Source organism: Gorilla gorilla, chromosome 12 (assembly GCF_029281585.2).
Source record: "Gorilla gorilla gorilla isolate KB3781 chromosome 12, NHGRI_mGorGor1-v2.1_pri, whole genome shotgun sequence".
In the NCBI taxonomy this organism is placed as follows: domain Eukaryota; kingdom Metazoa; phylum Chordata; class Mammalia; order Primates; family Hominidae; genus Gorilla; species Gorilla gorilla.
Genome location: NC_073236.2, coordinates 81,475,081 through 81,487,387, shown reverse-complemented (window position 1 = coordinate 81,487,387; position 12,307 = coordinate 81,475,081).

Genomic DNA, 12,307 nt, shown 5'->3' with positions numbered 1-12,307 from the left:
TCTTGCCTCAGCCTCCCAAGAAGCTGGGATTACAGATGCCTGGCACCACGCCTGGCTAATTTTTATGTTTTTAGTAGAGATGGGGTTTCACCATGTTGGCCAGGCTGGTCTCAAACTCCTGACTTCAAGTGATCCACCTGCCTAGGCCTCCCAAAGTGCTGGGATTACAGGCGTGAGCCATTGCACCCAGGCCAATATTTTAAATATCCTCAATGATCCTTTGTGGGTATTTCAGAAGCGCGCAGTGATTATTGAGGGTTCATTCAAGAACAGCTGTTGCAAAAGCAATATTTTATTCTTCAATACTATTATGATAATATATTTGCATACCTAGCTCTTTCTAGGTTTTGTTTCCATTTCCTTACATCTTTCACTTGGGAACAAAAATGTCTAGGTGTGAAGTAGATTAACTGTGCACCAGTTACCAAGTAGTCTGAGTCCAGTGAGACAGAACACCTCCACACATAAGTTACATGAAGTGGGTTTACTAGTTATAAATAGGTAGCAAGGGACAACAGAAGCCTTGGGTTCATTACCAGTCATTCCCTCAAGGCTCAGGAAAGCTGCCTGTGGAGCGTGGAGTCTCAGCTGCAGGTGTCCCACTTGTGCCACAGCTGAGGGACTCCAGAAAGCCTCTAGCGCTGGGTTTTGTACCTCAGGAACGTGTGACACACTGGGCTAAAGCACTGAAGGACATCCTGTCTCCAGGATTGGACTGCAATAGAGCTTGGGCTATGCTGGTGAATCCTTTCCTATCTTAGAATGTTGCATTTCCAGATCATTCTACAGTTATTCTTGAGAACTACAAGAAAGAAAGGGGGAAGAACTTGGTTGATATAAGGCTACTTGGAGAACTGTTCTACACTAGGCCAAAAGTTTGTTTTTATGTCTTTCTCTTTTTATATACATATAGCTAAATTATTTCCAAAGTTGTACAAATCTATAATACCACAAGCAGAATTTGACTGCATTTTCCCCAACACTGAGTATTTTTATTAACATTTTCTTTTGCTCTTGTTAAGGCTTAATAGTGAAACAGAGCAGAGTATTTTTGTGTTAATTTGGATAATTTGCATACTCATGATGCTGTTCATTTTCCCATATATTTTTTATTAGTGATAGTTCTTTGTTTTGCCATCATATTTTAATTTTCATGAGTTATTCTTGTTCTCTGAATTACCCTCCTTTTTAAATAGCATTCTGTTTATACCTTATGGTTACAGTATTTTCTGAAATATTTGTGAGGTATTATTGAGATTTTTTTTTTCTTTATTTTCTTTAGCTTGAACCCTATACTTCTTTGATGGTCATTTCTTTCTGCTTGTACTTCTTGATCATTCTCTTTCATAATACATGCTTCACTCAATTTCAAGTGATTCCTTCTTATCCATCGATGTTTCAGAATGTGACAGTAAAAATAAGTGACTGTGTGCTGTGTACATGAGCAGTTTATCCACTGGCATGCTTTGCTTTAGGGTGAGTAGGGTGGAGGGTGAGTAGGGTGAAAGCCAGCCATCATGCTGGGAGGCCCTAAAGCAACAAAAGAGGACTTTGCTCTGGAACAGCCTTATCACACTCCTGAATTCTTCCCAGAGAAGTGGTTCATTTTCTTTAGAAAAGGAAACACTGATTTTGTTTTCTTTTTAACTTGGGAAATAAAAGCTTGACTTCTGAGGATTCTGCTTGCATGTGTATGTGTATGAAGGAGAGGGTGAGATGGGGGTGGAGAGAGACAACAGTGACTGAATTCCAGGTACACCCTGTCTATGAACCCCTGTCTTTAGAGTCCCATGTGTCATTCATGGGGTTTTGGAGGCCAGCTTCTCTCTGGGGCTCAGTAGGGCAGATCAGTCAGCCCGTTCTGTACTTTCTAGGTTCAGGCTCCCCCTTTGCTCTTTCATCAGTAACCACTCTTTCACTCACTTTCTATTTTGCAAAAATTGGTTGAAATTTCTCATCCACTATCTCTTTATTATGATGATATTTACCTGGATTTTCCTTCTGGAACATTGTTGCCCACATAATGTGCTTTTTTTTCCCCCTCAAATTAAGATGTTTGTAGTTTTAATTCACTGGCTTTTTAAAACTAAGGAATTAACACATTTAAGTTCATATGTGATACAAATATTTTTGTCATCTTTTTACTTTGGTTTATTTTGATGTAAAGAAAGTTTTAAATTTCATGTAGTCATCTCTCAGTCTTTCCTACACATATTTTTCTTCTATTGAATGTATATTTGGAAAATTCTACTTATTTCAGATATTTGCTTCTGGTAAATTATGTGTTCCTTTGGATTTTCAGTGTTTTATTTTTAATAATAAATATTTAATCTGTCTAAATGTATTTTGGTATATGGCAAATTTTCAAGCCTTTTTGTTTTCTTTTTAGTAGAAAAATTTTTTTTCAAACAGAATCTTAGATGGAAGTTTAATTTATAAAAATTGGAAAGTTGGCCAGGCACAGTGGCCTGTAATCCCAGCACTCTGGGAGTCTGAGGCAGGAGGATTGCTTCAGCCCAAGAGCTCGAAACCAGTCTGGGTAACATCATAAGACCCCCCTTTTTAAAAAAATTAAAAATCAGAGGAGTACGGTGGCACATGCCTTTAGTACCAGCTACTCGGGAGGCTGAAGTGGGAGGTCACTTGAGCCCTGGAGGTCAAGGCTGCAGTGAGCCATAATCACACTACCGCACTCCACTCCAGCCTGGGTGACAGAGTGAGACCCTGTCTCAAAAAAAAAAAGGGAAAGTGGAATGGTCTAAGTGAATTTGTGTGAGAATGCAAATTCAATCAGCCCATCTGATTCTTTCAACCATGGTCCTATATTTGAAGTATCTTTAGTTTTTCAGAAGTAAATTTAAAAACAGTGGTTGGATATGGTATAAAGTAAAAGTCAAAATTGATCCTATTCCTAAATTGCCAACCAATTATCTAAAAACTAATTATTGGTAAGCCCTTTTTTCCTGATTGAGTTGGAAAATGCCTTTCATATATTAATTTACTACCCATGATAGATTCTATTTTAGGGATATCTTTCCATTCCATTGACCCCTCTGTCTACTTTTATACCAGAATTCTACTGTTTTAATTAGTATAGAGTTACGTGTTTCCATTTGTAGTAAGGCTGTGTGTTATTCTACTTGCATTGCTCTAAACAAATATCCGAGGCTGGGTAATTTATTAGGAAAAGAAGTTTATTTTTGCTCATGGTTTTACAGGCTGTACAAAAAGCATGGTGCTGGCATCTATTCCTGGCAATGCCTCAGGAAGCTTACAATCATGGTGGAAGGTGAAGGGGGAGTGGGCATTACACATGGCATGAGCAGGAGCAAGAGAGATAATGGGGGAAGTCTCAGAGTCTTTTAAACAACCAGATCTCACGTGAGCACATAGAGGGAGAACTCACTCATTACTGTGAGGATGGCACCAAGTTATTCATGAGGGATCTTTCCCCATGACTCAGATACCTCTCATGAGGCCCCACCTTCAATACTGGGGATTACATTTCAACATATTTGGAGAAGGCAAACACACACTATATCAAGCCGATTCCCTTTCTTTCTTCCTCTTTCTTTCTTTCTTCCTTTCTTTCTTTCTTTCTTTTCCTTCTTTCTTTCTCTCCTTCCTTCCTTCCTTTCTTCCTTCCTCCCTTCCCTCTTTCTTTCAAATCATCATAACTTATATTTTCAAAGAATGGTCCTAGTTTCCTGGTTTGCTCTACCTTATCTAGTCAGGTGCACAGGGAAAGTCAGGTCACCTACACAAAATGTGGTCAACCCATACAATCTTAGGGGTATTGATATTTTAATTCTATAGTTAATTTTAGAACCATTTTTACTGATTTCCCTATATTACAGCATTTGACTCATTTGTCTTTCAAAGACTAGTAAACCTTAATTTGCTTTAGCAGCTCTGAATGGATTTTTATTGTTTCTTACCACTGCCTTTCAACTCATGTAATTTGAAAACTAAATGCAAACTGTAAAACTCAATCAATCTGGTAGTATTCTTTTAATATCAATTTTTATATAATTAGCCTCCAAACTGTGTTCAATTACTAACAATTAATCTTATGCACTTTCAGGGACAACACTAATTTCACACTTAGCAGCATTTAAAAGAAAGGTAGTGCGAATACCATAGGGAAAAAGTCCCTCCCCAAGGAGTTATGCTTTATTATCACTGACTAGAGAATAAAGTGCTTTCCCATTGCAGTCTACTGTAGGGGCCCACATTTTCTTTAACTGTAGACCAGGAGAATTATGTAACAAACACACAAGCAAAATCACACATACTTTAATTACAGTTTTCAGTGAGACCGCTAGCCTTTTAAAAATGATCCTGAATGTTCTATGTTCTTTTGACAATTTTCTCGAGTTAGTATTTTTATCAATGCTGTATGGTTAATTGCCCCATTAAGGCTGACTGTGAGAAACCAAACAATGGAACCATGATGGGTCAAAGAATGAGGACAACAACAGCTGAAGGTAGAAAATTGTAGGAAACTTCTTATCATAGAAGAAATGCTGTTAGAAATCAAGAAATTCCCCAAACAGAACGTAGTCAGTGCTTAATACATGTTATAATACGGAATAGCTTTTTAAATACATATTACCGACTTTTTTCTTTTAATAGTGCCAATTTCCAATTGACAAATTACACTATATCTTAATACTGACATCTATATGTAACTCCCTTAATATTTGCTATCTAAAGATCATATCATGTCTGAATCATATGAAAGTAATTTTTAAAAATATCACTTTAGTTTCTTCTAATAATTCAAGGTCAACTACAATGAATAAACCAAGGTTTAAACTATTTCCTAGTGTCAAAAATATAATGAATACATGTTGGATTATATGACTGGTATTTAGCAAAAGGTGCACACATATCTGTTTACTTTGGTATTTCATGATTTTGACCTTTTAGGTGCTTCTTGTTAGTAATTGGTTGAAGAGGAGTTGTAGCCAATTTTAATGTTTGTAATTCATACTTAGATATGCAAATTGATGAGCACATTATAAATTTTTAAAATTATCGGAACAATTTATAGTGCAAAGTGGCATTGCTCCAGGGGCTGAGCAGTGGCCTGGGAACTCAGAGCTGTGCATTTTAATTTTGATTAACTCTCAGTGTGACCACAGGCAAGTGCCTTAATCTCCCTGTATCTTGGATTATTCATCTATAATATGAATGTAACAATTTTCTTGCTGTAGCTAAAGTGAGGAATAACTATGAAGCATAGAGTGGCTTAAAACTAAAGAGCACTTTATATATCACACAAAAGACCAATATGAGGCTAAAGATTTTATGGGTTTAATAAACATAAGTGTTATGTCATTCACACAAAGATAAGACAAATGGCCCAACATGAAAACTATGGAAATCACTATATCTCCATCTAGAAATTTTATTAAAATGTACTTAGCATAAGAAATAAACATTTGTAATGGTGTCAGACTTATGCGGACATTCATTATTAAATAAACTTTATTCCTTATTCTGTTTTCTTCAATGCTATATACATCTTTCAAAAGTATAATAATGAATTTTAAAATGCTTTACTAGATACAGTCTTTAAAATAAATCTTTCTTTTTCTCTCCCTAACAATGAATAGGTTTCCATTAGGCATTTTAACTTTACACCAGGAAAACAAAAATTATACAAAGGCATTCAGCTTAAAGTAAGACGTTAGAAAACAACACTCAAATTCACAGTAATTCATAGCAACGGGTAAATCTGTATTTTTAAACTCACCTACTTGTTCCACCTGTTAAATAATATACTGTATCCTGAGAGCCACAGATACATAGGTGCAACTGGTGAGTTGATGATGGAATTTGAGTCTCTTTACTTTTCCATATATTGAAACATCAATCTTTTTAGCTTAATAAATAGTTCTGCAACGCTGAATTTCAGCAGGGAGGCCATTCTCCAGTTGTGTAGGAATACAATTTGGGTTCTAGTGTCTTCCCAAGCCTCCCTTGCATTGGGAAGCCAATATTTAGAAAGCTGTAGCAAACTAACACCTGTTAGACATAAATCACATGCAGAAATCTCCAACTGGACAAGCTCAGGAAGATGTAATAGATCAAATCCATGAAGAACCTCACAACGAATTAGGAAAATCTTAAACTTAATCCTATAACCTGACAGGCACTCAGCAGACTGACTTATGGAGAGCTGTAGTGTGGGAATTAGAATGAATGCCAGATGGCTTCTAAAAGTCAAATATGAGAGAGAAAAAAAAAAGAATAAACTGCATTTGACGATAAGCACAGGGAGGGAGGCTGACAAGGAAAATGAGGTCACAAAATAACACACAAGGATGAACTAATATTTTATACTGTATTCTCTTTCTTTTGTCTCTCCCAGCCAGCTTGACAGAAAGTAGTAATGTTTGACTAGTCACAAGCCTAATACCAGATGCCAGTTTGAACAGGTGCAAAAACAAAGAACAGAACACTTCCATTTGGAACATCAGCTCTTTATGTAGTCCCTGATATGTTTTGTGGGAATTCACCTACCAAGTTTCTTATTGCTATTTCCCTGATTGGGAGAAGTTCTATTTGATGAATACATAGCATATTCTGTTAGTCAATGGAAACAATGAAATAGGGGGAATGACCAATTCATCTGGGACTTAGTCTAATTCCAACAGTCCACCATCATGGGATGATATCAGTGCTGGGATTTTAAGATCACCTGGATAGAAGAAAATGTGCCTGTTACCTGTTACAATTACCACACAATTGTAAAGCGTTACAACATTCTTTTACTTGTGAAAGATAGTGGAAATTGGCACTGCCAATTATCAGTGTTAAATGTATGACCAATCAGTATGAAGGCCACAAACAAACCAGCAGCTTGTTCCATAGAATCAGTTGGTAAATTGGATGCAGGAAGACAGAGGAACACACTATCCCTCCTCTGTAGGTGGTCTCTGTTTCATTAGGTTTCCAATTGATGTTGCTGCACAGTAATCCAAAAATGTGTGATGGGAACATCACTCTTATTTTTCATTAACACCCCCTCGCAAATGTATTGGAGGCAGGTACAAAACAATGATTTTGCCAGCCTTACTTTTATCCTTTTGGAGACTTTCTTATCCATCATCGCTGCTGGATGCTTCGTTTCTCCTTGTTTAGAATCACCGTAGTGACTCAACACTGTTTGATATGATCAGCTTCCTTTAGGATGCTGTGGAAAGAGTGAGAGAGCTGCTAATCTTTAAAAGACAAGTGATTTAGGAAAATCAGCTTATATATAATAATGGATATTGACATGACTACAAGATAGGTGAGAAAACTAAAAATAGAGATGAGGCCTATTGTTTCAGGAAATCTACCAGCAATGTATAAAGCATGGAATTTTTGAGAGATCTTAGAGATCATCCTGACTGAATTCCTCATTTTCATTTTATAAATGGGGGAATTGTGGCTCATACTGGCTCTAGCTTTCACAAAGCAAAGCAATTACTGGCGAAAGCTAAGTCTGAAAAGCACAATCTATGACTTGTGCTCTATTCAGTATACCATGTTCAGTCTATAATATGTGGATGTAGATAACTACAAGAACTACACATCTACAATACAATGTGTGAAGATAACTACAATTCACATCTTCTGCTTCCTTAAGCCTGTATCATAGCTTTTATTAATACAGTTTCATCAAGTTATTATCTAAAATATTCTTCAATTTGTAGTTTTTGGAGAAATCATTCAGCATTATGCTATAAGTAGCAGTGTTAATTTCCTGGTAGAAAGTGTTACACTTTTTAGGTCGATTTCCTGAGACATTAGGCTCATCTGTTTTTCTTTGTATTACCTAACTTCAGTTCCTGTGTTATTATTAGCTTGAAAGGCTGCCCTGAATCCTCATCTATTGATGGAGATGGTGTCATCTTGCCTTGATTGTATCCAGAAGCTTCATCCCCAAGATAAAGGATGGACATTTCTCAGATGACCAGCTTCTTTTGCTCGACTCTAGAGAAGGTTGCTTTCTGCATTGTGGCAACTGCCCTCTGTCTACATGATTAGACTCGTTGGTTGCAGTGCTTTCTGGAGTAATGAAGGGATCCAGTGCACAGGGTTTAACTTACTAGGCACAATCTGTAAGCCAACTCTGCCTGAATGGGTCCCCTGTTTTTTCTCTTCTGCTCTTGTTGAACCATATCTCTGTTCCTTGTGCTCCTGGGAATTTCTTGCTCTGGTAAGTGGAGAATCACCATGCCTCAGTCATAGGCAACATACACCCAGAATGTTGAATCATGACATTTTTTTTTTGCTCAGGATTATTTATCTAGCTACTTTGATAACTAATGTAATCATTCCAGAATATGAATCTCAAGAAAAAGAATGACATATTTCAGACTATTTAAAATTATTCAGAATACTTGATATTTTATATGTACAAATACAGAATAGTTTATAGATATATAAACAGTTTGCTAAAATTTTCCCGTCGGTCTTATATTTATTTCTTTACCGCAAATGCTAGGAGTAAATTTATTCTACTCATTGTGATTCATCTTTGTTCTATTTTAAGAGCATTGAGCCCTCATCACCAAAAAGAGAGTTCTAGAGGTAATGGTAACAGATACAGAAAAAATAGGTAGCAGGTTTTTGTTGTGTTTTCTTATTGTTGCTAAAAGTCATGTGATTAACCATATCCTGTTTCTTACAGTAAGGGTAAATAAGAACATGCTAACCAAATAACCAAAACAAATGGTAAGTATACAAAGTGCATTACGGTGCTGCCAGACATATGTTAATTTCATTTGTAACATTCATCTGTATTCTTAAAGTTGCTTGCAAAGTTATCAGCAAAAATATAAAAAACTAAATTATTAGTCAATTGAGGAACTTAAAAATAAAAAATGTAATAGCCACTCAGTTTCTTTGGAAAAGTGTTTCCTTGATTCCTATCAATACAAATATTGTTTTTATGATATGATTAATGGAATGATTTAAAGATGGCTCTTTGTAATGCCACTTTGTTTAATGACATGTATGTATATTTTTAAATGTACCTTAATGAAATTATATATATATCAATTTTTTAAGGCTAATGTTCAAATAATGTTACTTTGCTTATACTCTTTGCTTGAGTAAAAGGATTTATTGTGCACAGAGTGTGCATGGTGTGGATTAAACCTTCTGCTCTTATTAGAGGATTTCTCTATCAGGGCTGTATCTTTTATGAAACCTTAACATCCCCAGGCTCAGAGTCACTTGGGAGGCAGTCAGGTCTAAAACAGGTGTTTTTGAAAATGTAATTCCATATTGACTATGATATTAAAACTAACGAAAACTCAACTGAGAAAATGAATTTGGAGTTTAAATATTCAAATAGTGGAATTTGGGGCACAGCTATGTTGCCACAAAAACACAAAACAGGATTTGCCATAAATGATTTATGTCCTTTGTGGCAATAACAAAATAAGAAAGAAAATATATTTACATAATGAAAAGTTAGAGAATCAGTTAGCACCTGTAAAGCTGCAATTAACAGAAAACTCAACTCAGGAATGTCCAACTGAGAAAGAGGATTGATTCTTCAAGCAAGGAAAATAAAGAGGTAGGGCAAACTTCAGGCCACTTGATGCAGAGACTTCAGCTTGCCTCGAGTGCTTTTCTACCTCTCTAGTCAGTTCTTGTGGGTTCCAGGAAGGGCTCTACCCCATGACTGCTTCCCACTGTGGTGAGATGATGCTTCCAGCTTCAGTGGGATTCCATGCTTCTTCAATTCATGGGAGAAAAAGTTTTCAAGCAAATCTACAGGTCTCTCCTAGAACTGGGAGTAGGGTCAACTTGCCCTAAAATTATGGATTATATAGCGAAGGGGTATGTAAGGATTATGTAGGGAAGGATTATGTAGATATATAACACCTCCCCACCCACAAACATAATTTCATATTTATTTTTCTTTTAGATTCAGAGGGTACATGTGCAAGTTTGTTCAATGGATATAGAGTGTAATTGTGAGATTTGGGCTTCTAGTGTACCCATCACCCACATAGTCAATATTGAGGGTAACTTTTAACTCTCATCCTCCCCTCACCATCCTCCATTTTGGAGTCCCCAGTGTTTGTTATTTCCATCGTTATGTCCATGTGTACCCGTTGTTTATCTCCCAGTTACAAGTGAAAATGTGTGGTAACAAACTCTTATTTCTGAATGAACGGGGAATCTGATAGGTAATCAGTATTAGTGCATTATAGAATTAGACAGAATTTTCAAGTTAGATTTCACACGTACCAATGAGATGTATTAGCCCAGTGCCCATCATTTTAGTTAGGAAAATTATCAGGGAACCTAAAACCTTAAATGTTAGTATATGAAAGGAATTCTATTACAGTAATAATAATAAGAGATGTGTAAACTGAACCTTATAAAACAAGAAATGTTGGGAAAATATAGAGTCATACATTTATTAACAATAATATTAAGGAAAGGTATATTAAATACTTTCTATTTCTTACTGGCATCACTTTAAATTTTCACATCCAATAACTCATGTCAGTGTTTTTTTTTTTCTTTCTTTCTTTCTTTTTAGGTCATGAAAAAAATGGAAACTCTCTCAAGGACTAACAATCAGAGCTGTCTGGTTGACAAGGGACGTTATGGTTGCAAGAAGACCCTGAAGCAAGGATTCTACATCAAAGATTCAGGGGCAATCTGAGTTTGCATTTAAGATCCTTCTGCCTATAGCAGTAGCTTATATGTTATGTTCAATTGACATATAAGCACTGTGAAGAAATATTCTATTACAACCTCTAATGACATTAGCATTGTATATTTCAGAATGTAATTGTAGACAGAAAGTTGGTATATTTAATTCAAATTATGATTATTCTTTAAAAACAAAACTTGAAAATTCAGTTTATCTACATAATTGGCTTAAGTATTTGTTGCATACCTATTCCATACCAAGCAATGAGCAAAGTGTTATAAAATAAAACATACAAAAACTATGTCCCTTTTTGCAGGCTTATTTTTACCATTTTAAGTAAGAAATATAATCTAATGCCCTGAAGAGTTATTCAGCTTGTATTGGGAATATCATTACTTTGAATAGAAGATTTTACAAAAATAGATTAAAACTGTGAGAAATTCTCAAAAAAATTAAATGACCATAATATTCTCATCTCAGAATAAGAGAAGTGATTTGGCTTAAGCTATGGAAAATAAGTCCTTTAGAATCCACATTTCCAAGGAGTTGCAGTTGGCTTTGCATGTAGTGGCTACTCCTTTATAAAGCATACTTCTGTGTTCAAAGTCTGTAGCTAGGGGAAAGCAAATTTATCCTTCAGCTAAACAAAAGTTCAATGATAAGAAAGAAAGTACAGGAAATTGTGAGTATTTTTTTTTCTCTTCATGCTTAGGGAATGCATGTGCATTTCTGCAGCAAAGAAGAAAATTAAAGGAAAACATTCTCCTCAAGAATCTTTCTTTGAATTTCATATGTAGACTCAGAAAACAGCATTGTTAGTGCTATTTATTCTGAGTAATACTTTTCAGTCAGATGTAAGCTGTTTTTCAATGTTTTGTTTTGGGGAAGGGTTTACTAATTTAACTAAAACTTTAAAAAGCAAATATAATAATTACAGTGAAATATGTGCTTCTGAACTAAATTTTCTGTTTGGTCAAATATCATTTGGATGGAATTTTTTCCCAGTCTCCATTTTCAACATCAGTATAATTTGTGAAAACCTCTTTTGCTTATCAATATAACTAGACAACTAAAGTTCTAATCTGTCTAACACCTTAGCATTTTAATTTGTATTCATCTCCCTGTTGGTGATATATTGATATTCTTGTTTAATTAGTGGTATGAATGATAGAATCTGAGGTCTCAAATTATTTGCCAAAGTCACTGGGTTAACTCCTTAAAGCTGATCAGATGGGCTCTCTTTCTAACATCCTATTACAGGAGGTTTTTGTAAACTAGTGGTATAAACGATTATTTTTAGTTAAGAGAAGCCCCAGGAAAGATTAAAAAAATGGAATAAAGACATTCCAGTTCTTGATCTTATCTTTTTCTCATCTCAACCTTTAGAGAGTCTTGCTGGAAGAACACAAGGAAAGGCAGGAAGGCTTCTTACAGATCTTTGAGACCTCCTTCCACTCAAATCCCAGGGGAGCTAGAACGCTATACCTCTGTGGTTCAAAAAGTCTTTGGACCAGAAAAGGGGCCTTTATCTGCCAACGTTTCAAACATATTCAATCAAATATTGATCTAGAAAATCAGTTACTTTTTCCTCTAGCAAAGAGATTAAATTAGTACTACCTACTGAAGGCC